General features: G+C 38.9%; 1 pseudogene; it reads left to right on the forward strand.

Annotated features, from left to right (window-relative positions):
• LOC107826711 (phospholipase A1-II 1-like) overlaps positions 1 to 25,485 on the forward strand; it is a 38,391-nt pseudogene extending 12,906 nt beyond the window's left edge.
• Positions 25,486 to 26,635: the final 1,150 nt, after the last annotated feature.

Raw genomic sequence — 26,635 nt, forward strand, 5'->3', positions numbered from 1 at the left:
ACCTCATGTAAATACTGGTCACGAATTATCCGGTCACTTGGTACTGTTTATGGCCAATCCAGCCCAGGGATGTTCCAACCCGTATATAAATACACATCGACTGACAGTCAGTCACTCAGTACTGTATAATTCCAATCCAGCCCTGGGATAATTTATCTTCCAAATATAAATAATTCGATCAAGATCCATGTCCAGGTAAACTCATTACAATACAAATAAGTAAGGCAAGTCCATACCCTGGGAAAATCCATCCCAAATATATATATAAGCAGTAAGTAAGGCAAGTCCATACCCTGGGAAGTCCATCCCGAATATCGATGATCATCTACGCTCACTAGGGGTATGTACAGACTCCAGAGGGCTCCTTCAGCCCAAGCGTAATACAAAGGCAATATTGCCTACTGCAGGTGGGCAGTCCTGATCCGTATAATAACAAAGCCTATTAGGCCTGCTGCAGGCGGGCAGCCCCGATCCATAAAATAGTAAAGCCAATAAGGCCTGCTGTAGGCGGGCAGCCCCAATCCAAAAAATAGTAAAGCCAATAAGGCCTGCTGCAGGCGGGCAGCCCCGATCCAAAACAATAATAATGTATAAAGCCATTCTGGCCTGCTGCAGGCGGGCAGCCCCGATCTATTTAATAATAACATATATAAAGCCAAATGGCCTGCTACGTTGCGCAGCTTAATCCCATAAATATCCTCACAATGAAAAATTATTACCAAGTGTAAAATATATATTTTTGAACAATTAATTCAACAACAACACGACCCCATGGGTCCCAAAATATTGGCACGTAGCCTAAACATGATCTTTAATAGGAGCCTCAGCTCAATTTTTCTAACACGTGGAGAATGTTCAGATAATAACATGATTCATTAATCTTACAACTGCACAGGATTTATTCAAGACACAATTTATATGGTGCGCGTCCACATGCTCGTCACCTATCATGTATGTCACCTCCAAACAATTTATATCATACCAAATTCGGGGATTCATACCCTCAGAACCAAGTTTAGAAGTGTTACTTACCTTAACCCATGTAATTCTTTATTCCGCTATGCCCTTGCCACGAGAATTGGTCTCCGAAAGCCTTGTATCTAGGCACAATTAATTCGATTCAATCAATACCAATTATTGTAATTAATCCCATAAGAAAATACTAATTTTTCCAATAAAATCCGAAATTAACTCAAAAATTGCCCGTGGGTCCCACGTCTTGGAACCCGACAAAAGTTATAAAATATGAACGCCTATCCAACCACGAGTCCAACCATATAAATTTCACCAAATTCCGACATCAACTCGACCCTCAAATCTTCAATTAAAGTCTTTGAAGATTTTTACCATTTTCAACCCAATCTATACCCATTTGAACTCAACAATCTTTCCATAAACCTTATTGATATGTATAAATGATACTATTACACCCAAGAATCATACTCTTAATCACCCTTCTTTACCCAAACTCGAAATTGAAGACTACGAGTTAGAACCTTACCTCTTGGGTGAAGATCTTGTGATATTTCCTTGTTGGATTTCAAAGCTTGAACAAGATCTTGATGAACAAAGCACTTGAGCTTCTTCCTCCCTTTAGAACACTCTCCCTTCTCTCTAAAAATGTCAGATTTTTGCTCCAAAATGAGTCCCAAAGCCTATTTATCAAAATGGGTTCGTATTATGAAAATAGAAAAATTAACCCTCCGAAAGCAGGTCTGCGGTCGCATAATGGACCGTAGAATGGGTATGCGGGTCGCAAAATGCACCACAAAATCGATGCCCAGAAATGGGCTTCACTGGACAGGTTTGCGACCATTTTGCAGTCGCATAACTACTTCTGCGATCGCAGAATTGGTCGCAGAATCGCATTTTTCCAGACTTTGGTAATTTAGTCATAACTTCTTGTAGGAATGTCCAAATGACGAACGGTTTGAAGCGTTAGAAACTAGACTCGAAGATCTTTCATTTGATAGGTAGATCATCACATAACTCAATATATATATATATATATGTAGATATTCTCGTTCAAAGTTGGGTCTTATGCGTACTCACTTGAAACTTTAGTCTTATGAAATTTTCAACTTCTACATTTGATGCCGAAACCTAGCGAATCAAGTCCGATTGACCTCAAATTTTGTACACAAGTCATAAATGACATAATGAATCTATTCCAATTTCCAGAATCAGATTCTGACCTCGATATCAAAAAGTCAACCCCCCGGTCAAACTTCCCAAAAATTCAACTTTCGGCATTTCAAGCCTAATTCCACTACGGACCTCCAAATAATTTTCCGGACACGCTCCTAAGTCCAAAATCACCATACGGAGCTATTGGAATTATCAAAATTAAATTCCGAGGTCGTTTACACATAAGTCAATATCCGATCAACTTTTCCAACTTAAGTTTTCAATTATAAGACTAAGTATCTCATTTCACTCTGAAATCCTTCCGGACCCGAACCAACTAACCCGATAAGTCATAAATTAATTGTAAGGCATAAATTGAGCAGTAAATGGGGGAACGGAGCCGTAATACTCAAAACGACAGGCCGGGTCATTACACAATAACTACGCAATCACTTAATCTTTCCAAGTTCAAACTTATTAACAAGACATGAGAATTTAGTTTGTCCCAAAATTTAACAACGCAAAAGATCCTTCAAAACATTCACACTCGAGATTGTACGTCACATCAAAATGAAAATAAAGCACCCAATGGCCTTCCTTTACATTTCAAGGAAACGCTTCTCGTCACATTCAAATCGTCTTAACACATCCCGCAGTTACATCATACTCATCACAAAGCCATTCCACTGCTCATCGAGCCATAAATTTCACTCGTAAGGATATTACCGGACATATGAGTCCAAATGTACAGGTTACAACTGAAGCTACCGAGCCTAAGCTGTGGTCTAAACCTGGCCTCAAGTCCTCCAGACTAGCCCATCACCAAAACATAGAATACACATCTTGAACCTCGTTCATAGAATCACAAGCCGGCGATGCACAGCTGATACCGAGCGCTCATGTGCGCATACGAATATGTGGAAGGAATTCAAAGAGTTATGTTTCAAGCTGAATCAATCATGCACGATAAGGAAAGAAAGATGGGAAGTATATATCCTAAATGCCCTGTAGCCTCTCGAAGATAAGTATGGACGTCATCATACCGATCCGCAAGACTCTACTAGACACTTGCTCATGATTTATAGAATCTATGAACCTAGAGCTCTGATACCACCTTGTCATGACCCAAAATCCAACTAGTCGTGATGGCATCTAACCCAACCCGCTAGGTAAGCCAACTTTCAATTATCCAATTCCAATAATAATCATTAAAGCAATTTAAGTGAATAAAGATATTAATCTTATACATTCCCCAAGAACTGGTAATATAAATCATGAGCTTCTAAAAATAGAGTATACAAAGCGAAAATGAAATAATTACATAGTCTGTTTGAATAATACATAAATAGAGCTTTTATAAATCTAAGACTACCATGAACAAGAGGCAGCTACAACAGGAATGCTGATACATCTTCAAATCCCGCAACCATCGAGCATATCAACAACAACAACCAAGATCTGCACCCGATGTGCAGAAGTATAGTATCAGTACAACCGACCCCATGTACTGAGTAAGTAACAAACCTAGCCTTAGGTTGAAGTAGTGACAAGCTTGTACCAAGGTCAGAGTCCAACTTCCATAACCAACAATAACTCATAACAATATAAAACAAGTAATACCAGAAGTAACCAAAGAATAAATGCTCAGCTAAATCGTGACTTCTGAAAATAGTTCTGCCTTCCAGGTACATCGGTGAAAACCCAAATCATTTACCGAAGTTACCAAAAATATGAATAAGTTTGAAAACAGTAATTTTTCCAAAATCCTTTCAATAATAAATAAAATGTCTCATTTTCTTTCCAGATAACCAATGTAAAACAAATGTATCACTATGCCCATCTGTCAATATGTGTGAGAAATCATGAATAATGTGATATCGTACAGCATGAGAAAAACATATCTCTATGCATGTATGTCATGTGTGCATGTCAATACAATGTATCTAGGAGATTGTACTCATGTACTCACACTATCGGAGTACTCAATCTCACTGTCTCGCATTCTCTCTCACTATGTTCAGCACACTCAATCACTCAGCGATGTATAATACATGCTGCGGCGTGCAGCCCGATCCCTGCTTATAGTCGACTACACTCACTGGGGGTGTGTACAGACTCATGAGGGGCTCCTACAGCCCAAGAGCTATAAGCACGGAGACTCACGTGCTGCACAGACAACTCACGTGCTATAATATCATATCTGGATCCGCACGGACAACTCACGTGCTGCACGGACAACTCACGTGCTATAATAATATCTAGATCCGCACGGCCAACTCACGTGCTGCAGACAGCTCACGTGTTATAATAATATCTGGATCCGCACGGCCAACTCACATGCTGCACGGACGACTCACGTGCTATAATAATATCTGGATCCGCACGGACAACTCACGTGCTATAATAAAGCCTATAAGGCCTGCTGCAGGGGGTAGCCCCGGTCCACATAATAATCCCCACAATCAGGCCCTCGGCCTCACTCAGTCATCAATCTCTCCAGTAATTATCTTCACAATCAGGCCCTCAACCTGCCTCAGTCATCAATCTCTCCAGTCTCTCTCTTATGGGCTCACATTGTCATGAGAATAGCTCAAAATGATGATATGATGTATCAATAAATAACAATAGAGACTGAGATATGATATGCAATGAAATGTATATGACTGGGTATGAATTTTCAATTTAAAATAAATAATTCACAACAATATGACCTCTGTGGGTCCCAATAATACTGGCACATAGCCTCAACATGATTTTTAATATGCTTTTCAGCTCAATTTCTTTAACTCATAAAACCGCATGGAAAATGCCAAGATCATTTAACTACAAAATTCCACAAAAACAATTATGTCACAATTTCTATAGTGCACGCCCATACGCCCGTCACCTAGCATGTGCGTCATCTCCCAACAATTCACGACATACATATATTCAGGGTTCATACCCTCAACTCCAAGATTAGAAGAGTTACTTACCTCGAACAAGCCAAATCCAATGTCGAGCAAGCTAAGCAATGTTTCAGAAATTTCATTCTACGCGTATCAACTTCCAAACGGCTCGAATCTATTCACAATTAATTTGATTCAACTCACAAAATTATAGGAATAAATTTCATATCAAATTACTAATATTTTCCAAAAATCTGAAATTACGCCCCAAAAATTACCCGTGGGGCCCATGTCTCGGAATCCGATAAAACTCACAAAATCCGAATTCCCATTCAACCACGAGTCCAACTATATCAAAATTACTCAAATCCGACCACAACTCGGCCTTCAAATCCTCAATTAAAGTCTATGAATGTTTCTACTATTTTCAACCCAAAACACTAAACTGTTGATAAAAACAATAATAGATTCGTGTAATTTAACCAAAACCAAGTTAGAATCACTTATCGTGTTGTTTTCCTTAAAAAACTCCCGAAAATCGCCTCTTCCCGAGCTCAAATCCGTCAAAAACTGAAAATGGGATGAAGTCCCATTTTCAGAACTTAGACTCTTTGTCCAAACCTCTCTTCTTCACGAACGCGACAAGTCCCTCGCGTTCGCGAAACACAACTCGACTGTCCACAAATTTAACCCTTCGCGAACGCGACCGTGGCTTCGCGAAGGCAAAGCTTTACAAATCTTACCCTTCGCAAACGTGACCACGGCTTCGCGAACGCGAAGCTTTACCAGATCAGACCTTCGCTAACGCGACCGCCACCTCACGAACGCGTAGAACAAGGACCCGGGGGTCCCCAATAGCCTCACTCCTCTTCGCGAATGCGACACCTCTCACGCGTTCGCGATGCACACACAGACCATACCTTCGCGTTCCCGTCCTCCCCTTCGCGGACGCAAGAACAAAACCTCACACTCAAAAAACACTTTTCGCGAACGCGAGGGCCCACTCGCGAACGCAAAAGAGAAAATCAGAAAAATGCAGTAGCAGATATCAGCAATCTCACCAAGGCCAAAAATGATCCGTTAACCATCCAAAACTTACCCGAGCCCCTCGGGACCTCAACCAAATATACCAACAAGTCCTAAAACATCATGCGGACTTAGTCGAACCCTCAAATCACCTCAAACAATGCTAAAACCATGAATTACACCTCAATTCAAGCCTAATGAACTTTGAACTTTCAAATTCTATATCTTGTGCTAAAATACATCAAATCAATACGGAATGACTTTAAATTTTGCACACAAGTCATAAATGACATAACAAAGCTATTCCAATTTCCAGAATTGGATTCTGATCTCGAAATCAAAAAGTCAACCCCCCGATCAAACTTTCCAAAATTTAACTTTCGGCATTTCAAACTTAATTCCACTACGGACCTCCAAATAATTTTTCGGACACGCTCCTAAGTCCAAAACTACCATATAGAGCTATTGGAATCATCAGAATTAAATTTCGAGGTCGTTTACACATAAGTCAATATCTGGTCAACTATTTCAACTTAAGCTTTAAACTTTGGAACTAAGTGTTCCAATTAATTCCAAAACCTCACCGGACCCGAACCAATTTCCCCGGTAAGTCACACAACAAATGTAAAGTATAATTTGAGCAGAAAATAAGGAATCAGGGTTGTAATACTCAAAACAACTGGCCAGGTCGTTACAGCCGAGATCGACCGGGGGCACCTCGTTACCGGGTGCCACATTGTTGTTGTCGTCATGGTGGCCGGACTAGACGTCCATGTTTAGAGGAGCATACTGGGGTTTGACATTTCAATTTTTAACCTGAAATCAAAGACACTTCAAAGAACAGGTGTAAAATAGGGTGTGTTACGGGAATTTATATCAAATTACCGCTATTATCCTTAGCCCCACGGTGGGCGCTAAACTGCTTACCCTCAAAATCGGATAACAACTAAATTTGTAAGTGGTTTTAAGGATACACAGATTTACTTGATACAAAGCGATAAATTAAGTTACTATAGAATAAATAAAGATAAAATAAATTCAAACCACATAAGTTGAATAGTTTCAGCCTTAGTGAAATAGCCACTCTCGAGTCGGGCTCAGCACGACGGGTAAATTGTTGAAAAAGAACAAGAGCTAAAAACAAAAAAAATAATAATATATTACTTTTGAATGCGTGTTACAATGTGCTTTATGAACTATCAGACCTCCTTTATAGTAGGAGAGTCCTATTTTAGGTACAACTCTGTAAAAGGTAAAACATCTTCTGATTCACTGATTTTCGGTCCATTATCGGTATGTGCCGAGATCTCCGCCGTAATATTCGGCCGGTTACAGATATTTCGGCCTTCTGTTGGTTATCCTGGATTGCCTGACAATGTTCTTCGAAGTCGTTAGAGGATAGGACCGATTCCGGGACCATGGCCTCGATTCTGGCCCCGCTGGGACTTTGGCTCGATTTCAGTCCCTTGTTGCCATGTCTCGAGCCTATTTTATCGAAAGCTAGAATGCACCATGAGCTCGATTTCACCCGTATACACATTTATTTCCTATATTAATGTATATTAGTAATCAATGTGACGTATTTTAGCAGAGATAGAAATGAGGTCCTTCATTTGAGTAGAGATAATTTCGTTCCATCTGGATATGAAAGTGTATACGTTGTTCTATACTACAGAACTTAATCATTAGTAATTTAAGTATCTTTGACCTCATTCTTTGACTTATGATGTTATGGTGATGAACTTTAGCATAATATTTTCTACATCTCAACGGTTTTATTATATTCGTTTATGTCTGGGTTTTGCTTGCAGAAATATTAGGTAAGGTTGCGTACGATACACTCTTGTGGTCCGGCCTTTCCTCAAATCCCGTGCATAATGAGAACTTAATGCATCGGGCTGCCTTTTATGTCTGTTTTGAGTTCATCTAAAAATTTATACATAGGAAAACAAAACGACAATAAATTACAAAGAGAGAGAAGGTATGTGTGTGTGTTTTTATGGGAATTAATAACATTTTCGTTAAGGAACTGTTTTGAAAGCCACAAGTAATTGGAATTGGTGTAATTACTAGGGTAGTAATTACACAGTTGTGTAATTACGTCGACATATTTGTTTGTCAGAATGTAATTACAGTGTAATTACATGTTTACTGTTTGGTTGCACAAGTGTAATTACACAGTTAGATTAAATTTTAAATGAAGTAATTATCAAAACTTAAAAGTTAGTATAATAAATATATGCTTATAAATTTTTATGAGTATAAATGATATTATATTTGGTATTTAAGATGTATATTTTTTTGTGAATATACATTAAATAGTAATCATATATTTATAACTAATATTGTAAAAATAATTTTTATATGTTCCAAATTAATAATATTTAGTTTAGATACTTACAAAAACTAAAAACATACGTTCTGTAAGAACAACATGGAATTCATGTTTGATAAAATAAATTAATATTTATAAATATAATGCAATAACATTATTCAAATGTTTGACAAAACTAATATATCAATTCTAACTATAAAAAATAAACAACATGCAGTGTGAGCCAATACTACTAAAATAAGTAAATTGGAATCATAAATTTAACACAATTTTAAAATCCAAAAAAAAAAAGATAGTTTAGCATATGTCAAATTCCAACATAATAATAGTACGTTCCACTATAACTTAAGATTAGGAAACATAATAAGTTTATAATCGCATTCAACAACGAAATTCTACTTTAATTGCATCATTCATTATATGCCAAGTTTGTTAATGAGAATTGGAGAATATAATTACACCCCTCCAATTACAGCCAATTACATATTGATCAAGTAATTACTTGACCAAACAAACATGTCAAAATGTGTAATTACACCCAAATCTAATTCCTATGTGGCTTTCCAAACAAGCTCTAAACGTTTTGAGTTAAGGGAATTTGAAACAACATTTGAGCTTTAAATTGGAATGTATTACTACCTTCATAATCTTTTTTGGAAAGAAGCTTTTATTGTGAAGAAATTGTGATTATGCCTGATTTTTTACATGTCTTTATTACTACTAGCATGCATTATATAATAATTTTCTAATTTTGAGCGTTCCGTTTCAAAATTAGTGAAGTGGGTGAATATATTTTGGAATTGGTGATATTGCAAGTTTTGGATCTAATGGAAGAAAATATTTTGGTGTATATATAAAGCATGATTGTATCTCTTCTATCTCGATTAAGTTAAACACAAAATCATATTTGCATATTCACTTCTTTTTTTTTTCATAATCACGCAAATTGTGGACAACTTAACTAGTACAAAAATGAATAATGTTTAACCTTTAAGGAGGCAAAAATATTTCAAGAATCCCAGTAGATTTGCCATTACGTCGTTGATCTATATATTCTGTCACTCAATCTCGGCAGATTTCCCTTTTTAAAATTTTTAATTTCAAATTCCTTCTTGTCTTTTAAGTTGACGGCACGCTGGCTCGTGGGAATCGTAAGTAGGGTGGTGTATTACAGATCTCTTTATAACATGATCCTTGTATAATAGCATTTTACTATAAAAGTTAAGTCTTGTCGGAATCAAATCTCATGTTCTCTAATAATACATGTTCTTTATAACACCAATTCGCTATAACATTCAAAAATATTCGAAACAAACGAGACTTTTATAAAGTGGTTTGACAGTATTCAATAAATTAAAAAAACAAAATATAAGATTCAAACCAAGAAAGTGGCGTAACATTTAACATTTAACTATAGTTAGGATAGTGTATAGTTTCGACAAATTAAATTAACAAGATATAACATTCAGACTAAGAAAATGTCATTTAATTGTAGTGGTAGGATGTAGTTTCCCTCTCTGTGTGTGTCAGTATTTTTCCCGGGTCTCCTCGTGTGACCCGAGAAAGTAGTAGCTCCTCCTATTTTAATTTGTTCGAACCTTTTTCGAGTACGGTCAATGAAATTAATTACTTTTGTGCAAATCTCTCTCTCTCTCTCTCTCTCTCTCTCTCTATATATATATATATATATATATATATATATATATAAGTCATAGCACTTAACAACTCAAATTATTTAAAAATATTTGCAAAAAATATGGCTAAAGAAAACCTTGTTTGGCTCCTCAAATAGTAATAGATTCATTATTTTTGAAATGGAAAGAATACGTAATTATTTTTCTCAAATCACAAAACCCCTTAAACTAACGCGAATATAGTTTAAGTTGAATTATCTTTAATCAAGAAATGTGTTAACTTTTTGAATTGGATAAAAATAAAATACTGTCAAGTAAACAAGTAAAGGGAGTATTTACTAAGGTCAATATTCAAATGTCACGACCCAATTTCATCTATAGGTCGTGATGGCGCGCAACACTACAGCTAGGCAAGCCAATTAATAATTTAAACACATATTCAATCCTTTTAAAATTAACCGAGTAATTTAACTCTTCTTACTTGCATGAATTTAGACAATATGAAAAGATTTAGTAAATTAAAATAATCATGAACAAAATTAAATCCAAATATTCTACTAGTGTGTGTGCCAAGACCTTGTGTCACAAGTGTATGAGCATATAGTAGATTATACAAAAATTTCAAATACTGTCTGGAATAAAATAGACAGAATAAAAATTTCAGGAAGAAACACTAGTTGCTGCAGAATGGCTAAGAAGGGCAGCTCACCACTAAGCCTCTGGATATCATGGGTGCGCGCCGATAGGTCCAACTATAGCACCTGTCTCAGTCCTGCACAAAAGTGCAGTATGAGTACGTAAATAACGTGTACCCAGTAAGTATCAAGCCTAATCTCGAAGGGATAGAGACGAGATGGTCGACTTTGACACTCACAAAGGGTCAATAATAATAAATAAAATAAGAATAGAAATATTTAAATCAACATGATTCACAGAGTTAACAATAATTCTATTTAACCAACAGAAATAATTAAATTCCTTCAAATGCAATAATTCTCAATGTATTAATTAAATTCACAATCTGCAATTAAAATATAAAGTATCGTGTAATTATTATTATTATTAGGCATGATTTCTGTCAAGGTCATACGGCCCGATCCAGAGTGTCGTGTACACTGTCGAGGGACGTGCGACGCGATCCATAGATGCATCTATACTGCCGAGGTGTTCGGCCCGCTCCACAAGAAAGGAGGACATTTTCTTATGTACCTTCGGAAGAAGAGTTTATTTATTGATAGATTAATATGAGAGGATGCACAATTCTTTTTAACAATTAAGAAATTTATACAGAAAAATTAAGTATATTAGATTTCCATCTTATACTATATTTCCCTAACAATTCACAATATATTTCAAATAATTTAATTAAATAAAGAATATAATTTATACAAGTAATTCATGATTTGAGTCCTAAACTATCCGAACTTTAGCATAAATAGTAGCTACGCACAGACTCTCGTCACCTCGTGCGTACGTAGCCCCCCTCCCACACAATTAGCAACAATTATTAATTTAATCACCTATGGGGTAAATTCTTCCTCACAAGATTAGACAAGAGACTTACCTTGTCTTAAAGTCTACTTTTTCGATCAAATGTCGCGTAAAACCTCAATTCGATGCCGAAAAATCCGAAACTATCCAAAAGTTATATAAAATAATTAATACATGATCAATAATTCAAAATTTATCTATTAAATAAATTACCCTATCCAAAATGGTAAAATTCTTAAAATTCACCCCGGGCCCACGTGCCCGGATTCCGAAAATATTCGGAGGAAAACGTTACCCATAATCTCAAGAACTCAAATATATAATTTCTATCCAATTCCATAATCATTTACATTTAATTTATTCGCATTTGAAACCAATCCTCAATGTAAAGTGTTGATTACTACATTTTTAATTATAAATTTATCATAAATTTAAATCTTGAATCATATTTCTCTTCCCTTTATTTTCTAACTCCTCTCTCACCCTCCACTTCCAACCAAGAGGTTGTGAGTTCGAGTCACCTCAAGAGCAAGGTGGGGAGTTCTTGGAGGGAGAGAGCCGAGGGTCTATCGGAAACAGCCTCTCTACCCTAGGGTAGGGGTAAGGTCTGCATACACACTACCTTCCCCAGACCACATTAGTGGGATTATATTGGGTTGTTGTTGTTGTAACTCAAGGTGTGTAGAATTAACTTACCTTCCAATTGCTAGTTGAAATCCCCTCTCAAAAAGCTCTAAAATCGCCCAAACATGGAAGAAAAAATGAGCAAAAATGGTTGTTTCCCGTTCTTTAAACTTTTTGCCAAACAGGTCTTTTCGCACCTGCGGAGCGCTAGCCGCGCCTGCGGCTCCGCACCTGCGGAAAAGCCTCGCGGGTGTAAGTTTTTCCTCGCCTGTCAAGCTTCGCATCTGCGCACATTTTCTCGCACTTGCGCGTTCGCAGGTGCGCCCAAAATTCCGCACCTGCGGTGGCAGGCATACCCTCCTCCTTCCGTTTCTGCGAGCAAACGTCGCATCTGCGATGGTCGCACCTGTGACTGTCCAAGCGCAGGTGCGATCATACCAGATGCAAAAAGCTTCAGTTTTAACTCTCAAGTCCAAAATTGGTCCGAGCCTCATCCGATTAACACTCGGGGCCCCCGGGGCCCCGCCCAAATATTTCGACAAGTTTGAAATCATAAAATGGACTTGCTCGAACACTCGGAACGTATTAAACAACATCAAAACTAAGAATCATACCTTAAACCAAATTGATTCAACTTAGAAATTTTAAATTATTTAAACTTACTCCGAACGCGACAAAACATACTTATACTACTCGGAATGACACCAAATTTTGCGTGCAAGTCTTAAATCACCATACGGAACTATTCCCAAACTCGAAATTTCAAACGGACCTCGATTACTCTAAAACCTACTCCAAACCAAATTTAAAGAACTTTAAACCTTCAAATAGTTGATTTTCATTATTAAGCGCTAAAATGCTCCCGGGTTATCCAAAACCCGATTCGAACATACGCCCAAGTCCGAAATCATCATACAAACCTATTGGAACCGTCAAATTCTGATTTCGGGATCATTTTCTCACTACTAAAAATTCGGCAAAAACCGACCAAGGTTGACCGACCAACTTTGGTCGGTCAAACAACTGGCCAAAAAATCGACCAAAGTTGGTCGGATTTTTAAAATATTTTATTTTAATTTTTTTTTATGAAACCGACCAACTTTGGTCGATTTTCTTTGGCATAAAAATGTGAAAAATTATTTTTGAGTCCCGCGAAATTTATTTTTCAAGTAACCGACCAACTTTAGTCGGTTTTTCAATTAAAATAGATAAAAATTAATATTAAAAAATCAACCAAAATTGGTCGGTTAATTCGGCCGGTCATTTTAAAAACCGACCAACTTTGGTCGGTAATTTTATTTTTTAATAAAATTGACCAACTTTGGTCGGTTATTTTCGTGCGAAAATATAATTAAAGAGTATAAATCAAATAAAAGACAGTCTTAAAATAAAATGCACCAATGGTCTAGTGGTAGAATAGTATCCTGCCACAGTACAGACCCCGGTTCGATTTCCAGATGATAAATCTTTTGATTACATAATTAAAATACCGCAATATTTGTTTTTTGAATATTTGTTTTTTGAATTTAATTGACCGACCAAAGTTGGTCGGTAATTTCTGACCAACTTTGGTCGGTATGCCTTTCCGACCTCTAAAATACCGTCCACGCGTAAATGGTCGCGTTTTGGACGGTTATTAGCCATTACCAACCAAAGTTGGCCGGTATTTTTGGTCGGTTTTTACCGAATTTCTAGTAGTGTCTCAAAATATTGACCGAAGTCAAACTTGGCCTTTTAAAGCCAAACTAAGGAATCAATTGTTCCGATTTCAGCCCGATCACTTCCAAATTCTGAACCAACCATCTCCGCAATTCATAAATTAATAAAAGCACATACGAGGAGTTTTATTTAGGAAAATGGGGTTCTAAAAGTCAAAATAACCGGTTGGGTCATTACATCAAAATATGCCCAAAGCGCTCCTATATATGGATAAACTTTTTGTTGAAGCTATGATCGTATAAAAGTTTAATTTATTAGGAAGAATATATTTTTATTTACTTAATTACTTTGGCACGTCCGTTCACGTGCATTCTTTCTTATAATGTGTGATGGTGAGATTTGAACCCAGCTGAAGCTCTGATATCATGTTGAAGTGTGTGATTATCTCATCTAAAAAGTTAAGTTATTAGAAAAAATACACTTTTATTTATTTAATTGTGTCTTAAACACTTCTCTCGTAACTAGATCCTTTAGACAAGGATCTTCGTACATACATTCTTCACTATGAATATTTTGCTCAAGTTGCCCGTGACGCCTTCAATTCAGAGAAGGCGTCAAAGTACGCAGGCACTAGCCGATACGCAAAGAGAAATCTCTTTGCTAGAGTTCGATTTGACAAAGTGAATCCATTTAAATATCAGGTTACGAAATACTTCTACGCGACCTCATCATTCCCAGTTCCAGAAGCTTTTTTTACAAGGTCAATGTCAAGGGAAGCATGGAGCAAGGAGTCTAATTGGATGGGATTTGTTGCTATGGCAACTGATGAGGGATATTATGATTTCATGGAGAGGAGCTGTTCAGGGTTTTGAAAAGATAGATTTTTTGATTTTGTTCTGGTTCCTGCTACACAAATTTTTGGTGAGAATGCTCCTATGGTTGGTCGTGGTTGGTACTCCATTTATACGTCTGATGATCCGTTATCACCATTCAACAAGGCCAGTGCTAGAGACCAGGTATGGCAACTTTCATAGTCTAATTATAACATGTCTAGCAATGTAATTTGAAATGAGTTTAACAAGCCTAGTGTATTTAAAATGCTATGACAGACCATAAATTTCAAAAGTATTATGACTTACTATTTAAGACTACATATCTTAAAAGTTTTTCCTTCTTTATTAAAGTTTGTACCAAGTCAAATTAATTAAGACAATCTTTTCGAAACGGAGAGAGTACTTATTTTGTTGTTGTTCATTCTAGATTCTTGCTGAAGTACAAAGATTGGTAGAACAATACAAGGGTGAGGAAATTAGCATAACTGTAACATCCCATAGTTTAGGAGCACCATTGGCAGCCCTAACAGCAGTTGACATAGTTTACAATTGGATGAACAAGGGCAATCCAGTGACCGCCTTTCTATCTGGAAGTCCTAAAGTTAGAGACCAGAACTTCAAGTCGATCTTTTCCAACCTCATGAATCTCCGAGCTCTTCACGTTCGAAATGCGCCAGATCTAACTCCAAGTTATCCTGTACCTCTTATCTACGCAGATATTGGTGTCCCATTAGATATTGACACCGAAAAATCATCCTATCTGAAAAATGGAGATCAGACAAAATAGTATCATCCCGAAGTTTACATGCATGGAGTTTGTTTACCCAAAAAACGGATAGAGTTGAATTTGTACGTAGTTATAAGGATATGTGGTGCAACTTAATATAAATTGTAAGGATAAATAGAAATATCAAGTATGAATTTAAAAGAATACAAAATAGATAAGGTTGTAAAGAAGATGAATTTTATGACTAAACAAGTGGAATCAATTTAAGAAGCTTGAAAGAACAACTCTTCACTATAGGAGAATATGGTGCTTGAATTACAATGTAAGCAAAAACTTGCCCTCCACAGAAATGATAACCATCCCCTTTATAATAGAGGGATCTTACTTTAGATATAATTAAAAATACATAGTGGGAGACCCATGATAAATCAGCTTTTCCACAATTCCTGCTAAGATTCTCTCCTCTAGTGGGATTGCAACGGCTCTTGTCTATGAGTTCGATATTGACTCGAGTTTTCGGTCTTGACTCGAGCTCTCGATTTTGGCTTGAGCTCGATTCTGACTCGGACCCTTGAATTGATTCAGGGTCAATGTTGGTCGGTCTCTGGATCATAAGCTCGATAACTTTACTTTGCATCATAGTTCGATTTGGATTCGAGCTTGATAAAGATATCGAGCTCGACATTGATCGGCCCCTCGGGCTCGAAGCTTGTTTGTACCATCTTTGGAACCCATCTCGAAGTCTTACTTCGATCGATTATGTTTCGAACTCGATCAATCGTACGAAGGCCGAAATTTATTTCGACCGTATACAGATAGTCCCCTCATTTCTCAAGAAGAATGTGATGAGAAACGATATGATTTTTCAACGGCTCGATCAGATTATAAGCTGACGTTTACATTGGGCTCGACCATGAAGCACGTGATAGTTGTTCCGTTGATTTAGTCTTTCAAGGTATTTAATGCATGTCAGACGGTGGTCGGCCACCGTTGATACTGAACCGTCATTTCTTAAACCTATAAATAACCCTTCCTTTTATCATTTATCACTTTTACATCTTCAATCTTCCAAATTTTCCAAGTTCTCTTTCGTATTGTCTGAGTTTATTTGCAAATCTGTGATTCCTCTTTGCAAAATTCTTCTTCCAAATTACCAAATCTTCGTTACCTTCTTTAAATCCAAAATTGTGAATACATCTAAAATTGTCCCCCAAAAAGAAAAAGCTTCTTCTTCCCAATCCGCCGCCAATAAAACACCGGTAGATCCTCGTCCTGAGGAGTGCGTTCCGGCGGCGTATGTTCTTACCTCCGATTTTAAACTCGATAAAGGTTCGCCGGTTCCTGGCCGATGTGAGCCCGTATCGAGATATATTTTTCGATAACCCGGGAATACATCGAGCGGATAAAAAAAGATTGTAACTAGGAGAACAAAGAGATGGTAGTGTCGTCTCTTGAAGAGGATATTACTACTCACGTGAGAGAGTTTTTAAGCGTGTATACTTACCCTTTCACGTTAGGTCCCCTTGACCCTGTTATCATAGATTTTTGTCGTAAATTCCTAATAACCCTAGGCCAGATACATCCTTCATTTTGGCGGATCGTTATTTTTATCCGATATTTTGTGAGTAAAATCGAGGGGATGACTTTTACCCTGGATCATCTTGTCCGATTATACCGTCCTCCCCTTTTTCGAGGAGGGTTAATAAAATTCCAACGTCGAGCTACCAAGGCTCTGTTCTCGAGTATAGACGAGGATAAGGATCGAGGCTGGATGGGCCGGTTCATTCGAGTGAGGACTTCGAACCTAATCCCAACCGAAAAGATGCATTTTCCCGAGGAGTGGAACATGAAGAGTAAGTGTAATTTTGCTGTTATCTCCTATTATTTTGTTCTTTCATTTCTTTTATCACCAATATTCCCCTTTTGTGATGCAGCAGTTCCCTGGATGCCCGACGCAATGCCCGATCTCAAGAACTGGATACGTGATCTGGTTTCGACCTCTTCATATACCGAACGCTCATGGCGCGACTTGTCAAAGGGCCGATGTGAGGCCAAAAATCACGGTAAGCACCTCTCTCGTATCTTTTGGTAATTCGAATAAGATGCTTTTCACACACTTCAATAAAAATTTTCGTACGCAGGTGTGGGCAAGGATGCGGTTTTGAGGCCCTCATCCGTCAAGGAAGAGTCTTCAGCCTCGGTCCCAAAGCCGGTGAAAGATAATAAGAGGAAAAAAGCCCTCGTCCTTGAAGATCAAAAATCGAAGAAGTGGACGGCTCGTAAGCCGAACAAGAATATCATTCCTTTGACCGTAGAATTAGTTCTACGTCTGAGGGATAAAGAAGAAGAAGAAGAAGAAGAAGAAGAAGAAGAAGAAGAAGAAGAAGAAGAAGAAGAAGAAGAAGAAGAAGAAGAAGAAGAAGAAGAAGAAGAAGAAGAAGAAGAAGAGAATGATGGGTCTGCGCTGGCGGCCCGAACAAAGAAGACCACTGACGTTCCACAGGTAGCTGGATCGATGATGGTTCATAAGGCTCCGCGTCGAACTGAGGATATATCAGAGAGAGTTTCGGGCAGGGTCCCCGAGTTTGTTCGAGATCGAAGATGTTTCCCATCGAAGCCGACGGATGGGGGATATGTCTGAAGGAGCTCTTCCCGAATCTTTTCGAACCAAAGAGAATGCCCCAGATGACTCATTTGGGGCAGTAGCAATCGAAGGCTCGCCCACCTTCCCTGCTTTTTTCGTAGGGGCGATTTGGGAAGCCCAAGCTTTGGGGGCCCTCGAATTAGATAGGCCTCATGATGGATAGGATCCTTTTTGTGACCTGTTTATCGGTATCGAAAACACTGCCGGTACAAGTGATGCATCAGATCTTTTTCACAGAGTGCAGCAGTCTTTGAATCAGGTAGGCCTTAAATTATATGGCTTTACCTTTAAGTTTGCTTTTCTTTTCTGACTTCGTTTCTTCTTTCTTTGCAGGCCATGACAGTTCATCAAGAATCATGTTCTCGGTCCCGAACCGAGCTGTGTCGATACGAGGCCGAGCTTCAACGGGTTATGGAGGAGAGGAACTCCTTAAAACCCCTCTTGGGCCAAAGGGGAGAGGAAATAAAAGACCTCCAAGCTGAGTTGGCCAGGGCTCACCAAGATCAGATCGATCTATCCGAGTAGGTAATAATGTTTTTAAAAGCCTATGGGCTTGATACCGAAATGATGGCTAATGTTTCGGTCTTACAGCTACAACAGAAAATTGATATGATTAGAAAACTCCGTGAAGAAGTCGATGTGATAAGAGCGGAGTCTTTGAAGTGGAAAGAAGGAATGAACCACTCTGCTGCAGAGAAAGAAACTGCTCGATCCCAATTGTCATCGGCCGAAAACCAACTTCAAAAAATGAAGGAGAAAAGCTCAGTCCAATCAAGAAGAATAGAGGAGCTCGAGGCTCGGTTGGCCTCTGTACATGCCAAGTCCGAGTCTGACGCCGAAAAGGCAAAGGCCGATACGGATGCACTCGTGGCCGTCTATCGTGCCGATGCTGAAGCTGCCCAGGTCCAAGCAAGAGAGGCAACCGAGATTGCCGATACTCGAGCACATTGGGTCGCTGAACTTGCTAAGTGCCGATCTCGGAGGGAGACCCTCGAGGAGATTCATGCTCGAGGTTTCGACCTTGTTGAAGAGATAAAAGGGGCTAAAGAACTCAAAGCCGATGCTGAAGCCTTGGTTTTCGATGACGATGATGATGATGATGATGATGATGGGAGTAAGAGCGGATCCGGGGGGGAGGCCCGATAGAGAAGAGATCGCTCCTGGGGATAACCAGGAAGCTTAGTCCTTAATATTTACGTTGTAATCAATCATGTAAACAATTTTGTATATACAAATATCCCTTCTTGCCGACTTGCTTCTGTTTTGTTTCCTGTCTTGTGAAGATTTTATTCATGCCTTATGAATATTTTCACAAGGATTTAAGCAACTTAATCAAATTTGGACTTCGCAGCCTCTATAACCGAGCGAGCGCTTACTCAAACTTGAAATAAGGTAGCTCGTATGCTTAGTGGTCGAGTTGAGTGATTGTCTAAACATAGGCTTACTCAAACTTGAAGTGATGTATCCCTTAGGCTTATTAGTTGAGTCAGTGATTCGAGCTCGAAGAAATATAGCCCGTATGCGTAATGGTCGAGTGAGTTCTTTCTCGAACTCGAAATAAAAATATCCCATAGGCTTAGTATTTGAGGGAATGATTCGAACTCGAAGTGATGTAGCTCGTAGGCATAATGTTCGAGTGAGTGCTTGCTCGATCTCGAAATAAAAGTGGCCCGTAGGCTTAGTAGTCGAGTGAATGTTTCGAACTCGAAGTAATGTAGCCCATAGGCGTAATGGTCGAGTGAATGCTTAGTAGTCGAGTGAATGATTTGAACTCGAAGTAATGTAGCCCATAGGCGTAATGGTCGAGTGAGTGCTTGATCGAACTCGAAATAAAAGCGGCCTGTAGGCTTAGCAGTCGAGTGAATGTTTCGAACTCGAAGTAGTGTAGCACATAGGCATAATGGTCGAGTGAGTGCTTGCTCGAACTCGAAATAAAAGTGGCCCGTAGGCTTAGCAGTCGAGTGAATGTTTCAAACTCGAAGTAATGTAGCCCGTAGGCATAATGGTCGAGTGAGTGCTTGCTCTAACTCGAAATAAAAGTGGCCCGTAGGCTTAACAGTTGAGTGAATGTTTCGAACTCGAAGTAATGTAGCCTGTAGGTGTAATGGTCGAGTGAGTGTTTCGAACTTGAAGTAATGTAGCCCTTAGGCATAATGGTCGAGTGAGTGCTTGCTCGAACTCGAAATAAAAGTGTCCCGTAAGCTTAGCAGTCGAGTGAATGTTTCGAACTCGAAGTAATGTAGCACATAGGCGTAATGGTCGAGTGAGTGCTTGCTCGAACTCGAAATAAGAGTGGCCTATAGGCTTAGCAGTCAAGTGAATGTTTCGAACTCGAAGTAATGTAGCCCGTAGGCATAATGGTCGAGTGAGTGCTTGCTCGAACTCGAAATAAAAGTGCCCCGTAGGCTTAGTAGTCGAGTGAATGTTTCAAACTCGAAGTAATGTAGCCCATAGGCGTAATGGTCGAGTGAGTGCTTGCTCGAACTCGAAATAAAAGTGGCCCGTAGGATTAGCAGTCGAGTGAATGATTCGAACTCAAAGTAATGTAGCCCATAGGCATAATGATCAAGTGAGTGCTTGATCGAACTCGAAATAAAAGTGGCCAGTAGTCTTAGCAGTCCAGTGAATGTTTCGAACTCGAAGTAATGTAGCCCGTAGGCGTAATGGTCGAGTGAGCGGTTGCTCGAACTCGAAATAAAAGTAGCCCGTAGGCTTAGTGGTCGAGTGAATGTTTCAAACTCGAAATAATATATCCCGTAGGCGTAAGAGTCGAGTGAGTGCTTACTTGGATTCGAAGATTTATCTTAATTCTGTTTGCATAATAAATCTCAAAATAGAGGAATTTTTCTTTGATATAAGATATCGGTAAAGAGGAGAACTTTTTTTGCAAGTCATTATACATGCGTTCATGTTTTGCGTCAGGGCTCGGGCCAACTACATGAGCATGGTTTGTTTTGACCATTTGGCTCTTACAACCTTTCCTATTGGAACCCTGTTGTTGCAAAATAACTTTATTGCATTAGAACTTGATATATTTGAGGGCTAATTTGAAAGTACGGTCTTAAATTTCTAGAGGCGTTTATCAGTGCAAGTGCTAATTTTTCTAAGTGCGGATATCTAGTTTCTGCTTCTCCTAAGGTCCGACTTATATAATAAATTGGAAATTGAGTACCTTGGTCTTCTCAAATTAGGACACCGCTTACTGCGATTTCCGATATTGCCAAGTACAAGCAAAGTTTTTCATATGTTTTTGGAGTATGAAGTAGTGGTGGGCTCGATAGATATCATTTTAATTCCTCTAGTTCCTGTTGGCATTCCGGGGTCCAAGCGAAATCGTTCTTCTTTTTGAGTAGAGAGAAAAATTTGTGACTTCGATATGACGATCTCGAAATGAATCGGCCTAAGGCTGCAATCCGTCTGGTTAGCCTCTGTATGGCTTTCACGCTGTCCACGATGGTGATGTCTTCGATGGCCTTGATTTTATCGGGGTTAATCTTGATTCCTCAATTTGACACCATGAAGCCGAGGAACTTGCCCAAACCGACCCCGAAAGCACATTTCTCGGGGTTGAGCTTCATGTTATATTTCCTCAAAATCTCGAACGTTTCCTGCAAATGGGTCAAATGGTGCTCTGCTCGCAGGGACTTAACTAGCATGTCATCAATATAAACTTTTATTGATTTACCTATTTGTTCTTCGAACACTTTATTTACTAGGCGTTGGTAAGTAGCTCTTGCATTTTTTAGCCCGAAGGGCATCACATTATAACAATATGTTCCATATTTGGTGACAAATGAAGTCTTTTCCTGGTCTTACGGGTTCATCTGGATTTGATTATACCCGGAATAGGCATCAAGAAAAGTAAGGATCTCGTGGCTGGCCGTGGCATCGATCATGCGATCGATGTTTGGAAGCGGAAAAGAATCTTTGGGGCATGCTTTGTTTAAATCCTTATAATCCACACACATTCTAAGTTTTTTCCCTTTTTTAGGAACTACAACTATATTAGCTAACCATTCGGGATATTTCACCTCCCGAATAGACCCTATCTTGAGAAGTTTGGTTACCCCATCCTTTATGAATGCGTGCTTTAACTCGGACTGGGGTCTTCTCTTTTGCTTCACGAGTCTGAACCTAGGGTCCAAGCTTAGCATATGCGTCGTTATGTCCAGTGGGATCCCTGTTATATCTAAATGGGACCAGGCAATTAATGTTATCGATAAGAAATTGAATAAGTTTCTTCCTGAGTTCGGGGGTCAACCCCGTTCCCAGGTATACCTTCCGTTCGGGCCAATGCTCGATTAGTGTGACTTGCTCCAATTCCTCAATCGTTGATTTGGTAGCGTCAGAATCATCGGGAATCACAAAGGATCGAGGGATCCTCTGATCATTATCTTCTTCGATCTTCTGGTTATCTGGTTGGGTCAAAGCCGATGTCTGTGATTGCAATTTGGTATCTCGTTCCCCTTCTGAGCCCGATCCCTTTACTGGCGAAGGGATCGATATTGGTTTCGCTTCCTCGACGGCAAACATTTCTCTTGCGGCTGGTTGTTCTCCATACACCGTTTTAACTCCTCTCGATGTTGGGAATTTAAGGACCTGGTGTAGGGTCGAAGGTATAGATCTTATATTGTGGATCCATGGACTTCCAAAAGGGGCATTGTATCTCATGTCGCCTTCGATAACATGGAACTTCGTTTCCTGGATGGTCCTGGCCACGTTTATTGGTAGAATTATCTCCCCTTTGGTGGTTTCACATGCCATATTGAATCCGTTTAGAACCAGGGTTGCGGGTATGATCTGGTCCTGTAGGCCGAGTTGTTCTATGACCTTCAATCTGATGATGTTGGCCGAGCTACCTGGATCAATCAACACACACTTAACTTTAGTTTTATTCATGAGTACGGATATTACCAGTGCATCGTTATGAGGTTGTATGAGTCCTTCTGCATCTTCATCATTAAAGGACAAAGTTCCTATGTGTATGTAATCTTGAGTTCGAGATCGCTTTTCTCTCACAATCGATGTCTTAGTGTGTTTAAACACCGGTCCCTGAGGGGTATCGACGCCGTCGATGATCATGTGAATGACGTGCTGTGGTTCTTCTTGTTCTTTTTGCTTGCCAAAATCCCTGTTTTTAAAATGGTTCTTCGCCCTATCGCTTAAAAACTCTCGAAGTTGCCCTTTGTTGAATAACCGGGCTACTTTCTCTCTTAGTTACCTGCAATCTTCCGTTCTGTGGCCATGGGTGCCATGATATTCGGACATTTGATTGGGATTCCTCTGGGCAGGATCGGTCTATATGGGTCGAGGCCATTTAGTGTCTTTGATGCGTTCGATAGCTGACACGATGGCGGATGCATCAATGCTGAAGTTATATTCCGATAACCGAGGTGCTTCCTTAGATCTGGAAGGCTTATCGAACCTACTTCTATTCATCATCCCCCGAGACCCTTGACCTCGATCACTTCTTTTGTTATTTTGCCCAGGGTTATGTCTCGATTCACTGACTCTGCAGTTTTCACTGTACGGTCGGTATCGATCCCTAATACGAACTCCCTCAGCATCTCGTTATCCTTTTGTCTTACCTTAAAAAGGTACGATTTCCTTGTTGCGACCTTTATGGCGCAGGCATGTGCTTTCACAAAAGAATCTGCTAATATAGCGAATGAGTCGATGGAATTTGCTGGTAGGTTGTGATACCAAATCATTGCTCCCTTCGAGAGGGTCTCTCCGAATTTTTTTAACAACACGGATTCGATTTCATCGTCTTCTAAATCATTGCCCTTGATGGCACATATGTAAGAAGTGACGTGCTCGTTGGGATCAGTCATTCCTTTATATTTGGGAATTTCGGGCATATGGAATTTTTTGGGGATTGGTTTTGGGGCTACGCTCGAGGGAAAAGGTTTTTGCACGAATTGTTTTGAATCTAACCCTTTTATCATTGGTGGAGCTCCCGGGATCTGATCGACCCTGGAGTTATATGTTTCTACCTTTTTATCATTGGCTTTGACTCGCTTTGTGAGTTCCTCGAGCAATTTAGCGATTTTGGGAGTAGTCCCCGATTCTTGCTCATTTGACTTCACCATGGCTGGCTCCATTCTGTGGGTGATTTCTCGAGGTGGATTGGGCTTTGGGTTTGGCTCTGCAACTGAGCTATTGCTGCCTGTTGAGCTTGCAATATTTCAAAAATCATACGCAAGCTAACGCCGTTTTCCTCGACGTTATGGGTATCTCGAGCTGCAGACCGAGTGCCACCATGAATGCTATTTTCGGGTTCATAATGTAGGTTCGCCTCAATGGCCATGTGTGAATTGATATCTATCGACGCTCCGATTCGAGCTCCAACAGCATTGACAAGTGGTCTTTCGGTACTGGGTGTCAAGTTATTATTCTCATCTTGAAGACCGGCTTCGTTGTCGATTGGTGAGGCCATTTGATTAGTAGTTAGTCGTTGCTAATCCGAAATCTGAGATATTTTTGGAAACAAGCGCAAAACACAATGGTGTTTTTTTTGCAGATTCGTATCAAATAACCACTGTTATCCTTAGCCTCACGGTGGGCGCCAAACTGTTTACCCAAAAAACGGATAGAGTTGAATTTGTACGTAGTTCTAAGGATGGTGCAACTTAATACAAATCGTAAGGATAAATAGAAATATCAAGTGTAGATTGCAAAGAATGAAAAATAGATAAGGTTGTAAAGAAGATGAATTTTAGGACTAAACAAGTGGAATCAATTTAAGAAGCTTGAAAGAACAACTCTTCACTATAAGAGAATATGGTGCTTGAATTACAATGTAAGATAAAACTTGCCCTCCACATAAATGATAACCATCCCCTTTGTAGTAGAGGGATCTTACTTTAGATATAATTAAAAATATATAGTGGGAGACCCATGATAAATTAACTTTTCCACAATTCCTGCCAAGATTCTCTCCTCTAGTGGGATTGCAACGGCTCTTGTCTATGAGCTAGATATTGACTCGAGTTTTCGGTCTTGAATCGAGCTCTCGATCTTGGCTTGAGCTCGATTCTGACTCGGACCCTTGAATTGATTTGTGGTCAATGGTGGTCGGTATCTGGATCATAAGCTCGATAACCTTACTTTGCATCATAGTTCGATTTGGATTCGAGCTTGATAAAGATATCGAGCTTGACATTGATCGGCCCCTCAGGCTCGAAGCTTGTTTGTACCATCTTTGGAACCCATCTCGAAGTCTTACTTCGATCGATTATGTTTCGAACTCGATCAATCATACGAATGCCGAAATCTATTTTGATCGTATACATAGTTGCAGGAACACAGGGGTCTAAATTAGGCGGGTTCAAGCTGGAAGTTAAACGTGACATTTCTCTTGTTAACAAGTATATAGATGGTTTAAAAGATGAATATCGTGTACCAATTTCGTGGTGGATTGAGAAGAATTAAGGTATGGTTCAACAAGAAGATGGATCTTGGATTCTTATGGATCACGAAGAGGACGTTGACTAATTTCCAGCATGCATATGAGTTATATTGTCTTGTAATTTTATTACTTAATACTTATATATTTCATATGTATTTTGTAAATTATCATTTGTTAGTATTGTTTAATTGATTCTAGCTGTGTATGTATCCGTCCTCCCGGACATCCACAATAGCATTGAATTAAAGTGTGTTTTGGAGTGCATGCGCGGGAACGAGCACATATTTGTGTTACCAAGTTTGCAAATTATTTAAGTGATATATTGACTATGCAAATTACATTCTTTGGAAATTTTATGTTTTTATTATGTTGTTTGAATTTCTAAAGTAATTTTTGACATATTCACACATGTTAAGCTAAGGTTTTGGATGCTTATGTAAAAGTCGAATTACGTTATATATGTTGCGGAAGCGGAATATATAGAGAGTGATTAAATCACAACTATTATATCTAAAGGTAGCTAATAAATAATAAATGAGATACTAATAAAAAGAACACCAGATTTTAATGAGGTTCGGCAAAATTTAATTTTTGTCTAGTCCTCGGACACAATCAACTCAAACTTTATTTCACTCCAAAAAATACAAGTAAAATACTACAAGAGAGAAAGAAGATTCAAATGCCTTAGGAGATAAGAAGGCAAGTGAGAGATGTTTACAAATGAACAAAACCCTTGCTATTTATAGAAGTGAAATGACCTTAATAATGTCATGCATGACATCATATTAAGTGTGATCATGCAATGTAAATGCATGAAAAATGTATCTACCAATTTCTTCCAAAAAAGAGGATTCAAATGTTCACACTATTTCACATTAATCTTGTCAAATTCAACAAATCTTCACCTTGGCAAGATTTCACTTTTTTCAATTTTCTCTCACTGATAAATTTTGATTGTGTCTTCCACTTCAATCTTCAAAGTTCAACAATGTTGATCAAGTTCAAACAATGTTGAAACTTGATCGCAGTCACTACTTTTGTTAGCATATCGGCAAGGTTGTCTGTAGTCCTAATTTTCTACACCATGACTCCACCTTCTTCTATAATATCTCGTACAAAGTGATATCGAACATAAATGTGCTTCGTCCTTGCATGATAAACTTGGTTCTTTGCTAATTGGATAATACTCTGACTATCACAAAATAGTGTGATGCTTTCTTGACCAATACCAAGCTC

Source organism: Nicotiana tabacum, chromosome 9 (assembly GCF_000715075.1).
Source record: "Nicotiana tabacum cultivar K326 chromosome 9, ASM71507v2, whole genome shotgun sequence".
NCBI lineage: Eukaryota > Viridiplantae > Streptophyta > Magnoliopsida > Solanales > Solanaceae > Nicotiana > Nicotiana tabacum.